The sequence below is a fragment of the Megachile rotundata genome, chromosome 11 (genome assembly GCF_050947335.1).
Source record: "Megachile rotundata isolate GNS110a chromosome 11, iyMegRotu1, whole genome shotgun sequence".
Lineage (NCBI taxonomy): Eukaryota > Metazoa > Arthropoda > Insecta > Hymenoptera > Megachilidae > Megachile > Megachile rotundata.
In genome coordinates this window covers 10,463,795-10,489,477 of record NC_134993.1, presented here as the reverse complement: position 1 = coordinate 10,489,477, position 25,683 = coordinate 10,463,795, and the positions used below count along the sequence as shown (strand labels likewise).

The 25,683-nt window shown below is 35.9% G+C and overlaps 1 protein-coding gene and 1 long non-coding RNA gene across 10 annotated transcripts in view; both read right to left on the bottom strand.

Annotated features, from left to right (window-relative positions):
- The window catches only part of nrm (neuromusculin), a 544,158-nt gene that overhangs the window by 230,101 nt on the left and 288,374 nt on the right, over positions 1 to 25,683 (bottom strand). The gene's annotated exons all lie outside the window — the stretch shown is intronic.
- Positions 22,949 to 25,436, bottom strand: LOC143265387 (uncharacterized). Its single transcript, XR_013039879.1, has 2 exons — positions 24,350 to 25,436; positions 22,949 to 24,242 (listed from the first exon to the last, which is right to left on the bottom strand). It is a non-coding gene; the product is annotated as an uncharacterized LOC143265387 (long non-coding RNA).

Genomic DNA, 25,683 nt, shown 5'->3' with positions numbered 1-25,683 from the left:
TCATAATTTAAGAATTATCGCTTATTGGGAACTGAAAATGCATGAACAATTTCCTTGCTGACTTTTTCGAAATGTTATTCTCGTATAAGTGCCTCATGGGTACGTCACGAATGCTTCATACGTGATTTGAGTGCGTCATGAGTGCGTCACAAGAGCGTTGAGTGCATCACGAGTGCGTCATAAGTGCGTTATGGATGCGTCACGAGTGCGTCACAAGAGTGTTATGGATGCGTCACGAGTGTGTCACAAGAATGTTATGGGTGCGTCACGAGTGCGTCATAAGAGTTATGGGTGCGTCACGAGTGCGTCACAAGAGTGTAATGGCAGCGTCACGAGTGCGTCACAAGAATGTTATGGGTGCGTCGCGAGTGCGTCACAAGAGTGTTATGGGTACGTCACGAGTACGTCATAAGTGTTATGGATGCGTCACGAGTGCGTCACAAGAATGTTATGGGTGCGTCACAAGAGTGTTATGGATGCGTCACGAGTGCGTCACAAGAGCGTTGTAGGTGCGTCACAAGCGCGCTATGGGTGCGTCAGGAGTGCATCACAAGAGTGTTATGGGTGCGTCGCGAGTGCGTCACAAGAGTGTTATGGATGCATCACGAGTGCGTCACCAGAGCGTCATGGCTGCGTCACCGATGCGTCATGAGTGCGTCGCGAATGCATTGTGAGTGCGTCACGAATGCGTCACGAGTGCGTCATGAGTGCGTCACGAATTCATTGTACACAAAATCCCTATAACGTGACCTGCCACATTATTTCCCTCGCAAACTTGTATAAATGAACGATCGCAAACAGAATTTATGAATGAAGTTTAATTGCGTGAAGAGAGCTCGAATAAAATAAAGTTGTTTACAATTGAACGCAACGCTCGTTCAATAATTTACGCAAAACGTTTCGTTGAAAACATTTACGGTACTTACAGATTTCACGCTCGAAATGTTAGTGCGGCATAAAATTCGACACGTTTTACAATCAAAGGTTCAGTAAATGTTTTCATAAAGCCGGACAAACGCGAACGTAAAATAGTAGATTTACAGATATTGATTGAAAAAGGGGAACGTTAATTTTGTGATTATTTATGAAAATCTTGCTTGACCGTGTTCGTTGTTTCGTTTACGGGAATAAATAAACATTTCATGTTTGGATAACATTTCGATTGATTGTAGCTACTTTGTCGACGGTTATTACGCCGCAAGCTGTGAATTTATTTATGCTAGTCAAATAATAATTGATACGTGGTAAATGTTGCACTTTTGGGATTTGAGATTTGGGGGAGAAACAATTTTTGTTGCAAATTTACTGCAAATTTTCGAACTTTTATATTTTTGAATTTGTAACTTCGAATGTTTTCCAACCACCCTATATGCACAAAGCAATCGAGAATCGAGGGAATTCCTGTTCACCGTGAATTCGTGGACGAAGCAAATTAAGCAATCCAGTAGCGAACCTCAAAATCGAAAGACCAGTCATCATAGAACTGAACTCGTAGAAACGTTGGCCATGTTGAAAGTGATCGGTACGAAAAAGATTCATTCACCAGGTGCACCCTCGATGGTCAACGATACGTGGATATCGGAAACCACTTTATACTCTGCATAGGATTGCGACATTCAGCTCGGAATAGAACGGGGACGAAGCCAATTAAGATGGTTCAATCGGTGGAAATAGATTCAAAATACATCGGGTCGTATCAGAAGTCGGATTGGATTCACTGGCTTATTCGGGGATGTTATATCAGTGACGCATGCGGTGCGTCATGAAGGTGATGGGTGGATGTTGGATGAGAGGGAATTTGGTAGGGAGAAAATATTGTTGGGAAAATTTGAAGCTTAGGTGATTGAATATTTGAAAATCTAAAAATTAAGAACATTTAGATAGACTTCATAACTGTGCATAGACATGGACTTCATAACTGTGCATACGTATGGACTCCTTAACTGTAGATATGCATATATGGACTTCATAACGTACATACGGACTCCATAAGAGTACATACGTATCGACTCCATAACTGTACACAGGCATGGACTTCATAACTGTACATATACATAGACTTCATAACTGTGCATAGGTATGGACTTCATAACTGTTCATATACGTAGACTTCATAACTGTGCATACGTATGGACTTCATAACTGCACATAGGCAGGGATTCCATAACTGTACATACGAATGGACTTCGTAACTGTACATACGCATGGCCTCCATAACTGCACATACACATGTACTCCATAACTGCACATTATATGAACCCTATACAGTTTGCTAATTTAATACAAGTTTATGTACAGTATGAATTTTATAATAGAAATAGTAACAAATTTGTACTGTTCATACTATTTGCTTATTCACAAAGAAGTACTCTTGGTGCACCGGTTAATAATTCTACCACCATCACTAGCTATGCCCTTCAAATTGTGCCCTCCCTAATTGTTCACATTTTGAGAGAAATCGAGCCATCGATACCTTCGTAACTGTTGTGTTCCTGTAAAAGTGAGCCATTGACAAGTGGTAGTCCGAAAAGGTCAAGTCTGGTATGGCGGGTGGGGCAAGACCAACCAAGCGCAGAAATTGTGCCTTTAACCGTTTTCGCAGTGTGTGATGCGGCGTCGTGTTGCAAAATCACTTTTCCGTGTCTTCTAGCCCAACCTGGACTTTTCAATGTATGGTTCAAACTGATTATTCGTTGACGGTAGTGATGGGTATGAACTGTTTTCACATGGTTTCAAATTGTGTCGTTCCTAATTCGTTGACGGTAGCGATGGGTATGAACTGTTTTCACATGGTTTCAAATTATGTTGTCCTTAATCGTGACTAATTGTGCCCACATTGTGCCCTCCCTAATTGTGCCATAATTGTGCCCTTCCTAACTATGCTTTGCCTAGTTGTGTCCTAACTGTGCCCTCCATAATTGTACCCTAATTGTGCCCTCATTAATTGTGCCCTCCCTATTTGTGTCCTCTCTATTAGTGCCCTTCCTAATTGTGCTCTCTCACATTCTGACAGAAATCAAACCATATTTCGATAATTCCTTCCTGCTATTTTCCCAAATTTGTCCTCCATTTACAAAAATCATAAGCATGATAAATTTTAAGCGTCTGTTCCAACGCTTGCCCTGTTTTATGTACATTTCGACGCGAATTCGTTCTAGTTATTACTCCAAATGATTACAGTTTCTATGCTATACGCATGTGTATTCAAACTGTTACAATTTTTTATCGCGTAACGCCGTTCTGTCCAGGTCACCGTTGCACAATTCTACAGAAAATTGCCAGCGAAATTCAATGATTTCAAAGACCAGGAAAGGAATGTTACACATTGATTACAATCATTTATTAAAAGTTTTTCAATATTGTTTGTTTATGGTCCATTCATAAATTGTTCATTTGTTAACGTAATTAATTTTGTGTAACAAAAAATATAGGAAATCGATGGGGGAATTGTGGTTTAAAATTCCTTTTAGAATGCCAATATGTTGGAATAATGTAGAATTTATTATTGCGGATGGAGCTTTTATTGTGAGATATATAGAATGCATGAAAGTCGGTTAAGTGTGGGAGGATCGATTTGATTCTTTAGAGTATGTGTGTGAAATGGAAATAATTAACAGTGAATATTACTATTAAAAATTTTAAGGGGTAGTTATTTTATTTCTTTTTGTGCTTTTTTATTTAGTAAGGATTGTCGAATTTTGGTTTTTCAAGTTTAATTATGTATTATATGTGTGTGTGATGTTATATGTATAATATTACGTATCACGTATTGCATATCATACATATGTGTAATGTTACATATGACAGATACGTGTAGTATCACAGATTACATATTACATATGACATACATATTACATATGCATGTGTGCAGTATCATACATGTACATTCTATTATATATTGAAAATGACTAACAATGTGTAATATCACACAGTGCACATCACATATGACACATATGAGTAGCACACATTGTATATTAAAAGTGACATATATGAGTCACGTCACACATTGCATATTACAAATTACACATATCACGTATGTGTGTTATTACACATTGCATATCAAACATATGAATAACATCACATATGGCACATGAATGTATATTTGTAATATTATACATTGCACACTACACAACATACTCAACACATATGTGTCTCATTACACATTGCATATTATACATATGTGTAACAAGATACACTGTATCATACACATATGTACAATATCGCTAATTAAACTTCACGCATATATAAAACATTTCACATTGCATATGATACATACATGTAATACCACATATTATTCATTACACATATTACATATCACAAATTACATATTAGACATATGTGTACGATTACACACTGCATATTACACATATGTGCAACGTCATACAACACATTAAAAATTACATACGAACACATGTAACATGAGAAATTGTATATTGCATGTGTAATATGAAACCTTACACATAAAATCATACCACACGTGTACCATCACACATGGCATGTTACAAGTGATCCATCACACACATGTATAATATTACACATGACACATATCTATCACACAGCACATTTCAAACGTACAGATAAACATATGTACCATCTAAAATATCATATTGTACATGTAACATGAAACCTTACAGATAAAACCATACGTGTACCATCACATATGACACATTACGAATGATACATCACATATGTATAATATTACACATTCCACATATCCATCACACAGCACATTTCAAACGTACAGATAAACACATGTATCATCTAAAATATCATATTGCACATGTAACATGAAACCTTCCACATAAAACCATACGTGTACCATCACATATGACACGTTACAAATGATCCACCACATATGTATAATATTACACATGACACATATCCATCACACAGCACATTTCAAACGTACAGATAAACACATGTACCATCTAAAATATCGTATTGCACATGCAGCATGAAACCTTACAGATAAAACCATACGTGTACCATCACATATGATACGTTACAAATGATGCATCACATATGTATAATATTTCACATTCCACACATCCATCACACATTACATTTCAAACGTACAGATAAACACATGTACCATCTAAAATATCATACTGCACATGTAACATGAAACCATACATGCACACATGTGCATCAAAGCATTTCCCGATACCGCTTACATCCCTCGACATAAAACTGTAGCAAGACTCGGTGAAAATCTCCCAAAAGCATCTGCAGAGGCCGAAACATTCATAGCACATTTACATAAACACTTTCACCCGTTTCACATGGTAAATAAGCGAGATTCAACGATCGTCTGGAATCTCTCCAGCGGTAAATAATGCATCCACCATTATAGGTGACATTTAGACTAGTAAATTCGCGTTCATGCGAGATCATCTCGCATTCTACGAAGAAGCTGTATCCTTTTCGATTCGATTGCCAGTTTCTCGGTGACCGCGTTACCACGTTCCTCTATAGAAAATGTATTTTCGATGGATACGTTCCAAGAAGCTTTCCCCATTGAAAAACAGTGCATCGAAGTTAGCTAGCAGATCGGAAAAGGACCACGGGAGAAGGCGAACAATGGATACGGACTGTTTTCCGACGAGAAAATGGAGGAAGCAATACGATGGATATGTATTACATCTATTTTACGAGTAATGGGAAATCTAGTCCCTTTGCGCGTGTTTTCCTTTCGCCCGATCGCTTCCAGCGATATTCTACAACTACCTTATCGTGATCAAATTCTACTATCAATGCTGCGCAATCTTATTCAATGGCTATGGGAAATCTAGTTAGGTCATTGCGAGACAGAATTATGATAAAGGGTAGACATTTTTATCGCTACCATAAAATATTAAGGTTAAGATTTTTAGCATTTTAGGATTTCTTATTATTTCTGTGATGTTTCGACACTTTTATAAATTTTCCGAAATTATTTATTTGTGGCGAAGTATTTTTTACTAATTTTTAAAATTAGCAAAATTTTTGAAATCGAGGAAATCTAGTTAGGTGATTGCGAGACAAAATTATAATAAAGGGTAGACATTTTTATCGCTACCGTAAGATATTAAGGTTAGGATTTACTTTTGTGATGTGACTTTTATAAATCCTCTGCAAATATTTATTTATAGTAAAGTATTTTCTAATAATTTTTAAAATTAATTTAATTTCTGAAATTGAGGAAATCAAGTTAGGTGATTGTGAGACAAAAATTATTTTAAAAGATAGACATTTTTATTAGGTACTACAATAAAATATTAAGGTTAGGATTTATTTTTTATTATTTTCTATGAAGTTTCAAATCTCTTTTGAATTTTTTAGAGAAATTGTTTACATTAAATAAAAAGAATAAAATAAAAGAGTGAAATTTTGAGAAATTTAGATTTTTAGTGAATTTTGAGTGAAATTTAGATTTTTAGAAACGTAGAAAATTTTTAAACTTGAGTAATAACCTTGACGATTTTAATTTCATGAGAAATAAGAATTTTTGCAATTTCATAATTTGAGAAGAGAAAATCTTAAAATTTTAATTTTTTGAGAAATAAAAATTTTTGCAATTTGGAAACTTGAGAATAATAAATCTTACGATGCTAATTTTTGCAAATAAAGAATTTTAGAAATTTGTAACCTTGTGTGTTAAATAAGTTGGAAATTTTTAAACTTGACAGATAAACTAGGAAATTTTTTAACTTGCGAATAAAAAAATTTTGTAGGCTTTAATGCTTGAGAATTAAAAAAAGTTTGAAAATTTGAAAACTTGAGAATTAAAAAGATTAAAAAATTTGAAAACATAAGAATTAAAAACAAAATTGAAAAATTAGAAAAATGTGAGAAATATGAAAACTTGAGAATTAAAAAAAAATTTTGAAATTAAGGAAATTTGAGAAATTTGAAAAATTAGAAAAAATTGAAAATTTTGAAAACTTGAGAATTAAATTTAAAAATGAAATCCACCTCAAACCTTGAAGATTTAAAATCTTGAAATATATTACAAAATTTGAAAATTAAATTTTGTAGAAAATTCAAAAACTAAATAAAAATTCTACTTGTAGAATGTAGAATTTTTGAAGTTAAAAAATATAAATGAAAGTTTCAAACTATCCATTCTACAGAAACTCGTTAATTTGAATATACGAAATTTGCTTGCAAATTTTGTCAATGAATATTAATCTGGAAAGTTAAAATAGATTTTATATTACAGAAGCAATTAAGAGCAAAAGTACAGCGAAGTACCTTCATTAATCTTTCTTCCGTGACGTTATCGTGCTTTATTTGTTGTATTTAATTAATCTTCGACGAAAATAATTCATGCATTTAAACTTGAATAGAAATGGCAGTCTTTCGAAAGAATAATTCATATTAGGTCGTGATCGTACAATTAACATTAAGAGAAAAAAAAAAAAAGAAAAAATATTAGACTAATCAATGTTAAGTTAATTAATATTAACAGTAATTAAAAATCTATATTCTTTATTACTGGACAGTTTTAATGTAATTAAATATGGTATATAATAACACTTGTGAATTATAGAAATATTATTTGTGTAATTTAAGTAATATATTATTGTACATTTGTAAATTTTCAGATTCCTAAGTACAATTTTAAAAAATCTTCAAATTCTCTAATTTTCAATTTCCAAATTTCCATCTTCTCAAATTTCCATTTTCTCAAATTTCTATATTCTTAAATTTCCACCTTCTCTAATTTCTATATTCTCAAATTTCCACCTTCTCAAATTTCTATATTCTCAAATTTCCACCTTCTCAAATTTCTGTATTCTCAAATTTCCACCTTCTCAAACTTCCATGTTCTCAAATTTCCACCTTCTCAAATTTCCATATTCTCAAATTTCCACCTTCTCAAACTTCCATATTCTCAAATTTCCACCTTCTCAAATTTCCATATTCTCAAATTTCCACCTTCTCAAACTTCCATATTCTCAAATTTCCACCTTCTCAAATTTCCATATTCTCAAATTTCCACCTTCTCAAATTTCCATATTCTAAAATTTCCACCTTCTCAAATTTCAACCTTCTCAAATTACCACCTTCTCAAATTTCCACCTTCTCAAATTTCAACCTTCTCAAATTTCCACCTTCTCAAATTTCAACCTTCTCAAATTACCTCCTTCTCAAATTACCACCTCCTCAAATTTCCATATTCTCAAATTTCCACCTTCTCAAATTCCCAAATCCCTAAATTTCCATACCCGAATTTCCATAGAAATATGAATCTTTCCTCAGCCTTGTTCATAAAAATCACCTTCACGCTACGAACCATATCACCTATTTGCATAAAAAAACTAACTAACAAAAATACAACCGAAAGAAATTTACAAGAAAAGCAATTCAGTCGCCGGAAAAATCTCATTAACGTCTGTCAACGTTCGCGCTATATTTCACGTTCACTTTACCGCCGATCTATCTGCGTATATACATGTATATACACACAGCCTCCATTCGGCAACAACTTTCCTATTTATCGAAAGTTCAAATATATTTCTCTCGTTTTTCCCGTCGTCTCTGCCTTATACTCGTTCCTCGATTCTTTGAGAAGCGTGTAACCATGCATCCGCGATACACGGACCAAAAGCAACAGCGATGGGATTCATTTTGCCGCACAAAGCCCCAACCAAAATGGCGGATTATAAAGTGTCGGGAACAGCGGACCGAGTTACGGTTTCGCCTCATGTAATTGTAATACATTTTCCGCGTATGCGCGAAATTACAACGAATAAATTCGTTATATTCCGGCTAGCCGTGACAATCGTTCACTTTGATGTGGATGAGGTGAAATTCAACGTTTGTTCGGACGGTAAGCAGATTGCTGAGTTTTATCGATGCCTGATGCCGCGAATATCGTAACTGTTTTATGCTGCATATTCGCTGTTTTACAACTGCTGTTTACGCTAACGGAGGCTCCTTTTTTACTTCTCGGTATATTACTGTGTTTTGAAACTGTGCAAATTGTGTGAAAAACGTGTTTGAATTATGTATTATTGTCTGTGATAGCATGCAGTAGGATACAAGAGACAAGAAGGAAAAGACTTTTTAGAGAGACAACTAATTTAAGTATCCAAACATATATGAATCGGTAGGTTAAGATTTCGACGCGGTATCGCGCATGCGCAGAGCGCGCAAGTATGGCGGACAACGTAATGTTGGACAAAGAACGGCCAATACCTTGACAGATGAAAATAAGCTGATATTTGTGAATTTTTTTTGTATAGGACAACTTTGTTTTGCATTTTCGTAATTTCAGGTATAATTTATTATAACTATTGTCTATTATAGAATATTTTCTGTTTTGCAAAATATTTCAAAATGCCGGAATTATGACAATCCTTTCTGGAAGTGTTTTGGCGTGTCTCGTGAATCGGCGTGGGTTCTAGCGGAAGATATATTGGTCCGAAGCAAGTTTGCAGACAATGTTTCGAAAACTAACATTCACAGTTAGTAGATGAACCTCAGAAACGTGCAAAATATGTAAAATTGAAGAAATGGCGCGCTTTTAAAGAAAAACTTTGAATTTTATTGAAAATTTTTGCAATGTTTTGCAATAAAAAGGACTTTAATGTTCAATTTATTTCATACATTTAGGTTCATATGTTAGATAGTATTGTCATTGATATGTGCAAAAATTTGAGCGCGATTGATAAACTAGTTTTTGAGTTATCAGCCACGGCAATTTTAAGAACGTAGTTTTGAGAAAAACGCGTTTAAAGTTTCAGTCCTCCGCACTGAACGCGTGTATACCCGCGGCGCTAATCGGCCATAACTTCAAAAGGGCTTCGTATTTCACTTGAAAATTTTGAGACAATATTTGTAAGATGTTACACTAACATTTTATAGACAAAAAATTTTGTAATTTTTTAAGATTCTAAAGGTATTGCCTTTCTTAAGCATTTGGTATTAACTTAACGGTTTAAGTAATTTATTTCTAATAAATATTCTGTTATTTCTCTGCAATATATATTTTCTTGTATACAATACGACTGATACAAGATAATGTAATTGTTTTGCTGTTGATAGAATATTGTTGTAATAAAATATTTTTATATTCTTGAGTACTTTTCTACACTTCTATGTTTGAAACTAATTATCTTCCAAGATTTTAATTTCCTGAAACTAAATAACATAAAATAACTACAACAAAATAAAATAGCAAATACAAGAAAATATCTAAAAGCTGATCGACACAGAGTGCTACAGAATAGATCAATATAAGTGAAAAATGTAGCAACGTTATCAAATACAGTTTCGTTGTACGCAATAAATTGAATTTTGAGCTCCATATTTATTTCTATCAGTTGTCCATTGAAAAAGTGTTTACGCGTACGTGAGGTTAAAGTTTCTAATTTTTCCTTTCGAAGTACACACCGTTGGCTGTCAATGGGGATACAGATTGGATTAATAGAGCCACAGCGAAAGCTTTCCGGTAGGTATTGAATTTTACCTGTGCAGAATACGTGGATGTACAATATTTCAAGGTTGTCGAATGTTTCACACGTTCTTAATTTTCGGAAATCAGCTCGCAATCCACTCGTTCGGATATGTCGTACGCCAAGATTTACGACACGTCACTTGCTGGCGAGGTAACAAGAACCTTCGAGTCTGGGATTTGTACAATCTTCCGGTTATAAACGAGTTCGGCTATGAAACTGGTTATTAGATCAAATTTGAGGAAGTCTTTGGAACGTGTGAAAGTGTTGATGGTTTTGGTGAAAGGGTTTTAGAGAGATGGAGGGATTAACGAAGAATGGTGGATAATTGTTGGGGATGGTTTGGTTGATTTGGGCGGATAATGTCGGATTTCGGGGTTTTAATAGGTGTGAATTTGGAGGTTTGGGAATTGGCAATTTGGAGATTTGGGGATTTGGGAAATTGGGCGGTGTAGGATTTGGGAATGTGGAGATTTGGGGATTTAGGAGGTCTGGAATTTGGGAATTTGGAGGTGAGTGTACTAATACTTGTGGATAAAGTGAGTGTTCTACTACTTCTGGACAAAGTCAGTGTTCCAATACTTGTGGACAAGGTAAGTGACCTAATTGTTATCGAGGAGTTAAGTATCCTCATACTTGTGGATAAGTTGAGTATCCTTAAACTTGTGGATAAGATGAGTCTCCTAGAACTTGTAAAAAAAGTGAGTGTACTAATACTTGTGGATAAAATGAGTGTCCTATTACTTCTGGACAAAGTGAGTGTTCCAAAACTTGTGGACAAGGTAAGTGACCTAATAGCTATTGACGAGGTAAGTATTCTCATACTTGTGGATAAGTTGAGTATCCTTAAACTTGTGGATAAGATGAGTGTCCTAGAACTTGTGAACAAAGTGAGTGTACTAATACTTGTGGATAAAATGAGTGTCCTACTATTAGGTCGAGTCATAAGTAACTTCCGATGCAGCTAAATAGATTTTATTGTGTGTATGGTGAGATTATGAAGGTATAAGTCACCACGAGTTGTTGAAGTCAAATTTAACGATTACTGCGGATAAATACATTCAGCAATTGCAAAGTGTGCAAGAGAAACTCTTAGAAAAGCGCCCTGCACTCGTCAATCGCAGAAATGTCATTCTTTTACACGACAACACGCGACCGCATACAGCAAGGGTGACTCAAGAAAAAATTCTTGAGCTTGGATGGTCTGTTTTACCACATCCACCTTACTCCTCAGATCTTGCCCCGACAGACTACCACCTTTTCTGTTCCTTACAGAACTTTTTAAATGGAAAAACCTTCAATTCTGAAGAGCAAGTCAGGCAGGCTGTTGAAAGCTTCTTCCAGTCCAAACCAACCACATTTTACAAGGAAGGAATTGATAAACTACCAGGAAAATAGGAGAAGGTTATAGAAAATAGTGGTGAATATATAATAAAATAATATAATTTTGTTGTTTAATGAGAACGAAATAAATGTCTGATAAAAAAACGGAAGTTACTTATGACTCGACCTAATACTTCCGGACAAAGTGAGTGTTCCAATACTTGTGGACAAGGTAAGTGATCTAATACTTGCGTACAGTATGAGTGCATCCACACTTATGGCTGAGTGAAACTAATAAGTGTCCCCATACTTATGGCTAAGAGAAACTAGTGAGTGTCACCACATTTGATTCCAAGTGGAACTAGAGAGTGTTCCTACATTTGGTTCCAAGTGGAAGTAGCGACTGTCCCCACATTTTATTCCAAGTGGAACTAGCGAGTGTCCCCATATTTGATTCCAAGTGGAACTAGTGAGTGTCCCCACATTTGATTCCAAGTAGAACTAGCTAGTGTCCCCACATTTGATTCCAAGTGGAACTAGCGAGTGTCCCCACATTTGACTCCAAGTGGAACTAGTGTCACCACATTGGATTCCAAGTGGAACTAGTGCCCCCATATTTGGTTCCAAGTGGAACTAGTGAGTGTCCCCGCATTTTATTCCAAGTGGAACTAGTGAGTGTCCCCATATTTGATTCCAAGTGGAACTAGTGCCACCACATTGGATTCCAAGTGGAACTAGTGTCACTACATTGGATTCCAAGTGGAACTAGTGTCCCCACATTTGGTTCCAAGTGGAACCAGCGAGTGTCCCCACACTTATTTCCAGAAGAAACTAATGAGAGTCCTAACACTTGTGACCAAGAAAAACTAGTGAGTCCCCCCATTTATTTCCAAGAGAAACAGCGACTCCCCACACTTATGTCCAAAAGAAACTCACAAGTATCCCAAACTTATTTCCAAGAGAAGCTCGTACCTCCCCACATATACACGTAAAAATATCCAGCTCGATCGACAGCCAATGCATCACTCGCCGTTCCCGCCATCTCCCGTTTCAATATTTACCCGCCACGCAAGAATTCGTTACATGGATACAGAATGGCCATCGCATTCGCGTAAATGAGTACTCCAGCCAGCGTCCAACTCCGATGAGTTATAACGCATTCGACGTGGTCGTTTTTCTGTCGGTGTACGTCCAGAGACCAAAGCGAAGAACGATTTTCATTAGCCAACGAGAACACCGTAAATCGTAGCTCTTTTAATCCGTACTTTGTTCGCTGTTGTTTACGGCACGCCTTCACACGAGACGTGCTGTTAATGTAACAATTTAGCGCGGAACAGAATTTCTCCGAACGTTCCTCTGACTTCTTTGGTGATTTATTAGGTGGCTACATGCGCGATTTTCGAACGAAAAAGGGACCGATATTTGACTGGTCTCTGTTGGCAGTTGACATTGCAAAATTATTAGAAATATTCTTATTAATGATCTTGATATTACCACTATTCGGTTTAATTTTAAATAAGTATTTTTAAACTAAATTTGTTATACGTTTGACGTATAAATATTGTAATATAGAAAATACTGGTAATTAGTTACAATAAAAATTAATTTTCTCGAGGTTCTCTATTTTTAGTGCAAACCCTTAATTAATCGAACTAACAATTTATACGCAATTTTCTAATGGACCCGATTGATATCGTATATCGCCATTCCCCGAAAGATGTTAAGGAAAATTAGAACGGTTCTTGCCAAAGTTTGCGTGCAAGATCCACTCTCGAGTTGCATGTATAAACTTGCAAACTTTTGAAATTGCAAATGCACCGCAATACGAATATATGTCGTATGAATTCATCGTGTCTCAGCTCAAGTTTCGCTCGGTTGTTTTGGAGTTGTTAATTTTTCACTCCTACCCTGCAAATTTGTTTCCATGCGTTTGCAATTACTGATAAACTTCTCTGCGTTACTTGTGACGTTGTATAACGTTCAGAGTACGCTTATTTAGCTGTCTGATGTTAAACGAATAAATTGTACGTTTGTTACTATAATCCTGCAAATTAATTTACGTTATTTTAAATTAAAAAACTTGAAAAGTATTATAAAATGAATCATTAAATTATTAAAGAGTGCTTGATTGAGTGCGAACTTTATAAGGACATAAGAAGCTTTATGTTAAAATAATAGATTATTTTGTGTTTAGACGATAGATCTGATGTTGAGATAATAAATTATCTAGTGTAGAGATAATAGATTATATCGAGATAATATATTATCTGATATCGAGATAATAGATTGTATCGAGATAATGTATTATCTAGTATTGAGATAATAGATTGTATTGAGATAATATATTATCTACTATCAAGATAATAGATTATATCGAGATAATGTATTATCTAGTATTTAGATAGTAGATTGTATTGAGATAGTACATTATCTAATATGAAGATAATAGATCATCTAATACGTAAATTATCTATATTAAGATTAGCAAATAAACGTGAAAAAAATTAAGATTACAGATTATTTTAATACACAGCTTAAATTTTCATATGAAGATAAAATCTGAAAATCTCAAAATGTTGAATTTTTGAAATTGGTTATGTGGAATGGAGTGAAACTGATCGACATATCTAGAATATTTACAATATGAACGATGAGCATTATGAAATTCCTTCCCTATTTTCTGTTGACGAGAAATGTAACGCTTTCTACTATATTACGTTTCTTTTCGAACTCGCGTCTCGTGCAACAAAGGGAAATCTGACATTTCGTAGAAAACGTAGAAAGATATAAAATATCCTGTTGTTACGTATGAAAGAAAATATCGCAGAATTTCTCAGCACGACTGCAGGTTTCGAATGACGCGGGCTTTGTTTGTTGAACCAAGCAAACGAGGGTTGCAATTTCAAAAACAGTACGCACACTAAATTCGTGAGGTACACGCATTTTAATTTTCAGATATTCGGGTTTCACGAATGAAGCGTCGTTTTGGATCGAATTTTCTGCGGTTCTGGTATTTATATTTAAAAATAGATATATTATGCAGAATTGAACAAGTCAAACTTTGAGGTACCAAGCATCAAATCATTTTGAAAAACAGTTTACGTCAAGTTAAAGTATCGAGATCTCACTCGACCGCATCGTCAGAGAGGTGAGCTTAAATCGCAACAAATATGTACGTACGTTTCGGTTTCACTTAATTCTCTGGGAAAAACGCTGAGTGCGGGTTAAATTAAATGATACTTAGAATTAACTTTTATGACTTCGTGTAATTGCAAGACAAATATAAGAGTATGATGTTAGTATAATTACAGTTATAATTGTGAGGGAAGTTACAGTGTAATAATCATAAGACAAGTATAATTGTTCACATTTATAGTTGTGACACATTTGTAGTTGACACATTTGTAGTTGCAAATCAATTTACCTATAGCGTATGTTCTTTTGGTAGTTGGCAGACATTTTGCTGATTGAGCTACCAAGTTTCAAATCATTTGTAAAGCAGTTTACGTCAAGTTAAAATATGTTTAAGAACAAGTAGCAGCAAGACCCAATTCTAGTATTTATTGTTAGTCACATCTTGCGAACTTAACCTCAGTAGAGTATTTGTTCGCAGTTTTCTATTCGTGTCGAGGTATTGTTTACTTGCTTAGATCACTAGGAGACCTTCATACGTCACTCGCATTTCCACCCGAATTTCAGCTAAACCCATAGAAAATTAGAAACTTTCCAATGTCACAAAAGCTCACTCCGCTTTTGTAAAACGTAAAAATTCGAAGAGACTCTCGAGTCATCAAGTACAAAATAAACTCTGGTCCGAAGTCAAATTTCTTAGATCCACTTATATTCGCTTGATCTATTGATTCCACGCGTCTGATCGTCACTACGCGGCCACATACATAACCCCTTACAATAACGTGTCCACACTTGAGGCACATAACTGAAACGCGACAAATCTGGCTCATATTTTTACCACGATTGAATTTCAAGTTTAATTTTAATTACAATCCACCGGTGATCCATATCCAAATATCCCTGGCATTTGAACATTTTTTCTGTCCATTGCAATAATCTGCCGCATTTGAAGTATGTTACAGGGTTGAAACAGGTAAAATGAAAATGACATCTCGAAACCTCTGAAAGATTAACCTATAATACGAGTTCTCTCTAAATAATTTTAGTAGCTTAATCTTCATATCTTCTAATAGCTTTTAATAGCTTAATATCTTCATAAGTTAAATTACGTTAAGACATTTCCCATACTAAATTGTTACCTAAAGCAATTAAACTTTGAAAGAATAATATTTCATCGCGCATGTAACAGTATTATAGAAAAATATAAAAAGCTACCAGATATTAATTAATGAGTTTCATTTAAAAATTCATAGCTGACAATATTTCAACGTTTGAACGTAGATCTGTTAATAATTAATGGCAGTGAATAAAAGCAATTAGAACGCTGCTATTGAAAGTTATAAATTGCATACGCACGCGCATGTTTGTACCTCATTTTCTTCGACAACGTTGCTTTAAGTAGAAACAAACGCTTATTAAGTCAAAAGTAAGCCAAATTTGACAGAATCCAATAAGTGAATTTAAGAAAATTAAATTAAGTTATTATTGCATCTATATGCCCTTGATAATAATAATCTTCACGAGCAACGTACCAAAAATCCCTCCAAACGAAACCTCCAATAAACCAGAATTTGATTACTACATTTCCCCAACAAAATCGTGTAAGACCGAGGCGACGCAGTTCAAACAAGCAATCGCCAGAGTAAATCTCGAAAGAAAATAATGTAGGTACATCGTGCACGGTGTCTCCGGTGCTCGATCACGATCCATGGCTGATTCCTAACGCCAGGACGCACAAAACACGGCCAAACATTATCCGCAAACAGACCAGGCGGACTTCGATAAGAGGGAAACGTTTTAACCGGTCGTAATCGAGGAACCATCCCTTCGCGTCGGGTCAATATTTACTTGCGTCTTGTTACGAATAAAGCCGATGTTTACGGGCCGTCAACATAAAAGGAGCCGTGTATGAATTCGTCGTGAAAGAGCTTTACATTCGTGCGCGAAAAAGAACGTGTGTCTGCGTTCTGACGGCTGGCATGAAAAACGCATTGAGTCTGTGGCATGAAATAAAAGAGCACATGTTGACAAACACGCGTACATCCCGTTGAGAACACACTCGAATCGTTGAATTATTCAACCGGGTTTATTAATTATTAATAGTAACCTTATCCCGGAAGGATGCGCAAGAAAGCTACGCGCACGGTAATAACGCGGACAAAATGGCGGACCATTTTATTACTGCGCTTCGCCGTACGTTCCTTCGAGTATTTAACGTTATTAAAGTGCTTTTTCACGGGAAATTCGTAGGATTTTATTTTAGTAAATTTTTCAAGCTTCAAAGTTTAATCGAGTTTTTAGAAATGGCATCCATTTGCAAATCGATCTGAATTTTATGTCGCGTCATTGCGCGGGAAGCACTCAATATTTTTCTACGAAATTTCGCGTACAGGTAGATCTGATATTGTAGACGATTTTAGGATGGTTTTTGTGGTGATTAAAATTGTGGGAGTGAATTTTAATATTCTATCACTACAAAAGGTAATTATGAGGATGTATAACATCTTCGAGTATAAAACACAGGAATCTCATGAATATCTTATTCTTACTGAAGCATTCTCTCATTTTAAGTCTTTTGACCCTTCTTCTATTAACGCCTCAGTTTAATAATTAAATATATTTGCATTTTTGAAAGTTTCCTGACAAGGACTTTTAATTGTAACTGAGAAATATTGAAAAACTTGTATACAAAATTTAACTAGTTAAAAATAATAAAATGGTGGAAGATGAATGGAGAACGCTGAAATTAATTGCACGCATTGTGGCAGCTCCTTGAAAGCTCGTATGCACGCACACACCGATAAATCCTTTCACACGAGCTTCGTCCCCGTTCATTCCCATTTTTCTCAAAACCTCTTTCTTTCTTCCCTTCTCTCCTTTTTCTTGTCGAAGGATCGGATCTATACAATCACGATTCATCCGTCAATCTATCACTCTTATCGATTGATGCCACCTTCCCTTACTTTTTCCGTGGCTCTTTCTTTGCGACCCCCGGTTTCGTGGTGGCCGGAATTTTCGCTTATTCCGCGACACTGTTACATTTCAGAGATGTATTAAAGTCGACCCAGTTTTTTGGGCTACGGATATTTGTGCATGGGAAATTAAATTGGAAGTCTGTGTTCGCTAACGTGCAAATTTTCATGGCAATTAATAAAAAAGGAAGATGGAATGGAAGTTTTTTCACTTTCAGGACTTGATCCAAGGATCGTTAGATTCGCAGACAGGTACTCTACCGCCATAACCAAAACACACTTTTCGACTCTGTGGCTATAGTTCCCTCTATCAGATTATAACTCCGTCACAGTGCCGACACAGAAAAGTGTCAAAGAAGAAAGATGAATGGTTGAAAGGTTGGCGAGCAAGTTTTTAGAACAAATATTCTCCGTGATTTGGATTATTCCTATAAAATTTATAGGTTCTCATTATTTATACATTTTAGTAAATTTTTTGGACGTTCAAATTATTGTCTAAAATATTGTTAATGAACAATTCACCAGTGCTAGCATTATACATTCTCAATCACACCTGTTCGTGTTTTAAAGTAAGTTTTAGGTTTTATAAGTCTTCTGATGCTGTTCTCAAAGATATACATATATCTTAACCTTGATAATTTACTAATTTCGAAAATTTACAAAACTTCCAAATGTTTCCAATATCGTATTAGTGCAAAGAGGTCCCGGTGCCCAAACTTGGCGTTGCCTTTTATTTACATGTAATGTACTTTTGTGGGATTTGTTAATACTCTAAAACGTGGTGAAGGCAAAGTGCGAATCAAAACATATGAAAACGATCGTTCAATTGAAACGGTGAGCGAGTGAGCCATTATGGCGCTATGTAGTCACGATGACATTCGCGAAAGCCACTATAGTGGACCATCGTACAGAGAGATGGTCCGCCACTATAGCGGCGCGTCGTACATAGAGGTTAAAATGGTACCCCTTTTGTAGCCTAGCGCGGACCATGGAGAGGTCCTGTTTTATGACCGCGCTACACAAGACGCTCCGCACCGCGTCGCATCGAGCTTCATACTTAACGATTATATTAAAAACGAGATATTATTTTAATTCAAATATTATTTAATAAGAGTAACAAATATGATCCTGTGTTTTCAGCTCACAGGTACGCAAACTTTCTCAGTAAAATTAACAGCTCTGTAACAGCCCTCCAAACACACGACACATAAAAATTGTAAGCGTCTGAAATAATTGCACAGTAGAACATGAAATTAAACTGAAGAAATTTGATATAAACTGAAAATTGTTCCCCATCTCAGGAAAACTATTTATAAAACATGAAAAGCGTTGATTTCAAGTCCCAAGATATGAAAACGGCCTATATTGCATCGTTCCCTGTGTGGGCAGGACAATGATAGAAATTCGCGAATTGATTTCGCGTTACTCGAATTACAGAAAATCGATGCAATTTCTGTTATTAATCGGGCTATTTCCACCTCGTTTTGATTACCTCTGTCCAAGAGGCAGATGCAATTTTCCTGACATCCTGCTGGTACGTGTTCTCCAATATTGACGAGCATGCAATTGCCCCTATTGTCTGTTTAATTATAACAGTCTAAGCTAGCGAAGTGACGATATCCAGATCGAATGATTCGGGTAAAATACGTCCGTGGAACGAGAAAAATTTCTTTTATCGCGTGCCGGCAGGAATCAGATAAATTTCGTTTTATTAGCAACTCTTGAACGAATTTCTCCATCGAATGGGTTCCATTAGACGCTGAAATTTATCGTTGACAGAGCTTACGCTTTCGATGCAATTAAACCTGCTCTTGAAATCTTTAATCATTCAGTTAAGGACCTTCTGGAGTGTTTAAGGAATCTTCTTGGTGATTACGGCGCTTTTCAAATCTGGTATTTTTTGGAAGGCAGTAATAGATGTTAGGAATGACTATTAGTTAATAATAAGGATGGTGATGGATTGAAATAGGGGTGGAATATTTGGAAATTTGGGTGTTAGAGTAGGTGGAAAAATTTTGTTAGGAGATTTTGGAATAGGGAAATTTGGAAAATTGGGAAAGTGGGCAATTGGATTTAGGGAATTGGAAAAATGGCTACTTGGGGAATTGGGAAATTGGGAGCGCTAGAATTTGGGAATTTGGAGATTTGGAATTTGTGAATTTGGGGATTTGGGAAATTGGAAAATTGGAAAATTGGAAAATGGGGAAATTGGAGAATTTGGGAATTATGGAAATTGGAAAATTTAGAAATTGGAAAACTTGGAAATTGGAAAATTTAGAAATTGGAAAACTTGGAAATTGGGAAACTTGGAAATTGGGAAACTTGGAAATTGGGAAACTTGGAAATTGGGAAACTTGGAAATTGGGAAACTTGGAAATTGGGAAACTTGGAAATTGGAAAACTTGGAAATTGGAAAACTTGGAAATTGGAAAACTTGGAAATTGGAAAACTTGGAAATTGGAAAACTTGGAAATTGGAAAACTTGGAAATTGGAAAATTTAGAAATTGGAGAACTTGGAAATTGGGAAACTTGGAAATTGGGAAAATTTGGAAATTGGAAAACTCGGAAATTGGAAAACTTGGAAATTGGAAAATTTGGAAATTGGAAAATTTGGAAATTGGAAAATTTGGAAATGGGAAAATTTGGAAATTGGAAAATTGAAAAAGTTGGAAATGGGAAAATTTTGAAATTGGAAAATGGGGAAATTGAAAAATTTAGAACTTTAAGATTTGAGAATTTGAAGATTTGGGAAATTAGGAAATTGGGGAAATTGTGAAATTTGGAATTGGAAAATGAGGAAATGGAAAATTTGAAAAATTGAAAAATTGAAAAATTGAAACTATCCAATCTTCACCTTTCCATAGTTCTTCCTTGCATTCTCAAACGCAGAAATGTTAGAATATATAAATTTATAAAATTAAAAGTTCATAAATAAATAAATGCATACAGTTTGATTGATGAACAGCACGGAGGAATGAGTAACGATACCAGTAAGACGGAAACGAAGAGTTGAAGGGGAACCTTGATAATTTAAAAGCACGTGCTACGTGTTCACGTCACTGCATGTTTTATGCAACAGGGTTGCGCAGTACCTATGCAAAATTCAAAAATCCACCCGAAAGATTCTTATTACCATCTTTATGGCACTTTTTCCACCTACAAGTTGTATATGCGCATGTACCGGGGGACCAATTCCTACTACACCAATTCTGCTCTGTACTTTTAATAAAGATACGGAAAGCAAAACGGGAAATGAACGAGTCTAGACGCTGCACGATATAAAATTTAATAATCAGAGCATTCGCAATTTTGTAAATTTATACATCTGAAAATTTGTAAATGTAAAAATTTATAAATTGATCTAAAAATTTGTAATTTTAAAAATTACAAAATTTGTTAGTTCAGTAAAAAAGAATTTTCAATATCCCGAATTTGCAAGTATAACGTAAAAATTCATAGATTCCCATGACACTAAATTTTTGGGAGAGTAAAAATTTTTTCGCAGCGTTCAAAGATCAAACAAAATTGGAAACATTCTTGTGTACATTCGGTATATTGCAATACAGGCAAAACGACAAGCTTTTTTTTGCACGGTTTTATCTACGAAATGGATTTCACGCGGGAAGATCGTATCAGAAATGTGAATCGCGTATTTTCAACGAGTAATCTCCGAATCGAAAACAGTTTTTATCCGAGGTTAAAGCGACAACGTTATTAATTCACGAGGAGCGTGTTTGTGCGATAACTGAGCCGCATTTACGATTTTTCATCGTGAAACGTTGACCATTTTGACGGCTGCGATTATGCGATTGCTCAAATTACGTTCTATGGCTTTGCTATCAATGTTGGGTAAACTGCATCGCTTTTCGTTTTATCAACGAGAGAACTAAATCATTGAATACTAGCTTCATCGTTAAATCGGTTCAATCTTAATCGTTACAGAATTGTCTGAACAGAAAGACATTTTATAACCTTTAACTTGCATAGGTTAAGTTCATCAAATATAATAAAATGAAGCACTATTTTAAGGTTCTGTACTGCCACATACTGTTGCGTACTAATAAACATCAGAACTATATTAAAAAATTATAGACACCAAGCTAATATCACACACGTGGTTATAAATTTCTCCCCCGCCATTTTTGCCGAACGTATGCTCCTGAGACTCGATCTGCATTTGTCTGTTTGTTTGTCTACAGGCCGCCATTTTGCGTCCTCCGACTTGAAATTTCGAGGGTAGACTCGTGAGACAGCCTAAATTTGCCGTATAGATTTTGACAGCGACAGGAACCCGTCGACGTCGATCGTCGAATCGATAAAAAACCGTTTGGTATCGTTTCGATAATTTTTCACACATAGATCGACTGGAAGCACGTTGAAGCTCTATAACTCATCGTCGACGACAATACTTGGTCGTCATCGACGTCGGTCGTCGTGAAATCAACGATAATCGTGTTCGGTATCGTTTTCGATAGTTTCGGACAGGTTTAATCGTTTGGACTTTAAAATCTCTGCGTCTCTTGTTCCACCTGTATGTTTACGGTAGCTCGAAATTTGAAATGCACTCATTCTGGCACCTGGTAGACTATAAGCTTCTGGCATCCATCTAGGTTAGGTTAACGTCCAGGTAGGTTGGTTAGCATCTAGGTTAGGTTAGCTCCAGGTAGGTTGGCATCTAGATTATGTTGTAATTATCAAGTTGTCAAATTATTAAACTACCATATTTGTAATTTTCATATTTGATATCTTCTTTAAAGCAAGGACTAAGTAGAGTAAGCTTGTGGCGTCTATCTAGGATAGGTTGACATCCAGGTAGGTTGGTTAGCATCTAGGTTAGGTTAGCTCCAGGTAGGTTGGCATCTAGATTAGGTTGTAATTATCAAGTTGTCAAATTATTAAACCACCATATTTGTAATTTTCATATTTGATATCTTCTTTAAAACAAGGACTAAGTAGACTAAGCTTCTGGCGTCTATCTAGAATAGGTTGACATCCAGATAGGTTGGTTAGCATCTAAATTAGGTTAGCGTCCAAGTAAATTGTCATCTAGATTATGTTGTAATTATCAAGTTGTCAAATTATCAAGCTACCATATTTTTAATTTTCATATTTCATATCTTCTTTAACACGTTGACTGCCACGTCACCCATATATGGGTGACACTTGACTATCTATACCGATTTAACATGTATATTGTTCAAAATTTATTTACTTTGCTAACCGCAGATTCTCGCATTAATTACATGGATCTATGGAAAATAAATGTAACAAGATATTGTACAAATATTTAAAAAAATTGGTTACGAATTAAAACACTACTGGATGCAATTGAATATTACTTTAGTGTGGCAGTCAACGTGTTAAAACAAGGACTAAGTAGAGTAAGCTTGTGACATCCATCAAGGTTATGTTCAGCTAGGTTACCATCCAGATAGGTCACCTTCCAGATAGGTCACCTCCGAGATAGGTCACCTTCCAGATAGGTCACCATCCAGATAGGTTACCATCCAGGTTAGGTTGTCCAAAGCAAAGGATTAATGGACACTAGAAGACCATAATAAGACGAAAGTAATTCGAAGTTGCTGTTTAGTGGGACAACGTGAAGTGTGCTGCAAGTTAGTCTGCCTTCTCTGCTAGTAATTGCTTCTCCTTCCTGGATTAATAGAGTTGCGGACGCGAAACGGGTAATTACTTACCCTCATACGGTTAACCGGGGAGTCGCACGTTACCGCCAACAATTATTTCATACGGGCGTTGCTATCCCTTAATGATGAGCGTCTCTGGTGCGTCGCTGCACGACGCCGACGCCCGGGTGCAATTCGTCGTCGCAACGACGCTACGGCCTGCTTGTTAACTACCAAAATAACGTTTGAACGCTTTCCGGTTGCGCATTACGATTTATGGCTGCTTGGCCGTCTGCTGTGGCTTCTCCTGCATTTATTAGACCATCCTTGGTCTACCAGATTCGCTACTGACAGGGAATGTTAAAGCTTGTATCTACACACTGCGGTAGAACAGCTGCTACAACTTGACCCGAGATTTTAGAACTCGTTAAATTTAATGTACAGGATAAGTTGTTAAGGAGATTTCTCTCTTTTATGGAGCATATTCTACCCTGCTTATGAGGCAAACTTCCGACATGGTCCTCAGGGATTGTAACGAAACTTGCAGTTGTAATAGCCTTATGTGTGAAATAAACGTGACTATAGTTTCGGCTGCTGATGGTTGGTTAATTGCGTGAAAAATTAATTTATAGCTTGAGAAATGAAACTGTGAGAATCATATTTTCGAGTCGAGATTTAAAGGATCATGTATCTCGAATGTATGATGTGTGATCGAGTGACAAACATATTAGGCTTCAAATGTTTTGTCCTGTAATTTTTATTACCAATCAATCGAAACCAATACTTCTAATATCCCATCAAATCCAAACTGTTATCGCTACAGTACAATTGTACTACATTTAAAATAATTGTTACCTCTTTCCTCTGTACGAAATCATCTTCCCGTAATTCAAACTGTACCAACGTTCTTTGACTCCGCGTTAAATATTTATGGAATTACACGAACTTTATTCTTTCCGTGCCTTCTGTGATTAAGTGTATTTACCAGAGAAAAAATTAAACGAATCCCCGTGAACATCTCTTATCTGTCGAAGCATTCCAGTTTATTATACTTCTTTGCAGATTCCTTTTTACGAGCTCGCCCGAAAGCCGGTGTCGGGCTCTTTACGACGGCAAAGGAATAATATGTAGCAAAGGAAGCATTTCACAGCGTTTTCTTACTCATTTCCTTTCTTTTTTCTTTCTTCTTCTTCTTTTATGATTTCGGTGTCTTCAATTTTCCTTCTTACGAACGGAAATTCCGTCGAACCGGTGATGAATAATGCTCAAAGTTTATGGACGGTGGAAGTAGTTGGAAATTTTAATCGTCCCCGAGCGAAACGCAATTTCTTTCTTTTCAATTCGACGATTGAGATGCGATCAAGGTTTTAAAACCTTTCATTGAAGAAAATTGCGAACTCCCAGTGCCTTTGTCCCGTCTATTGACCGCATTTATTTTTCATTTTCAATTATGGGTTAACATTTACTTGAAATCTTCCTTTTCACTTCCGAAGACGATTAACCGGTTAAAAACTCGATTATATTCTCATTTTTCCGTTTTTATGCTTTCCTCTATAACTTAACGTCATTTCAAATTCTATTTCGTAAAACTAACGTTCTCTACATTGGAATGAAGCTTTTAACAATTATAATTTTTCCCAAAGATGTTATACTTTAACCTTGATACTTTTTTGAAAATTCACAAAATTTCCAAATGTTTCCAATATCGTATTAGTGCAAAGAGGTCCCGGTGCCCAAACTTGGCGTTGCCTTTTATTTATATGTAACGTACTTTTGTGGGATTTGTTAATACTCTAAAACGCGGTGAAGGCAAAGTGCGAATCAAAACATATGAAAACGATCGTTCAATTGAAACGGTGAGCGAGTGAGCCATTATGGCGCTATGTAGTCACGATGACATTCGCGAAAGCCACTATAGTGGACCATCGTACAGAGAGATGGTCCGCCATTATAGCGGCGCGTCGTACATAGAGGTTAAAATGGTACCCCTTTTGTAGCCTAGCGCGGACCATGGAGAGGTCCTGTTTTATGACTGCGCTACACAAGACGCTCCGCACCGCGTCGCATCGAGCTTCATACTTAACGATTACATTAAAAACGAGATATTATTTTAATTCAAATATTATTTAATAAGAGTAACAAATATGATGCTGTGTTCTCAGCTCACAGGTACGCAAACTTTTTCAATA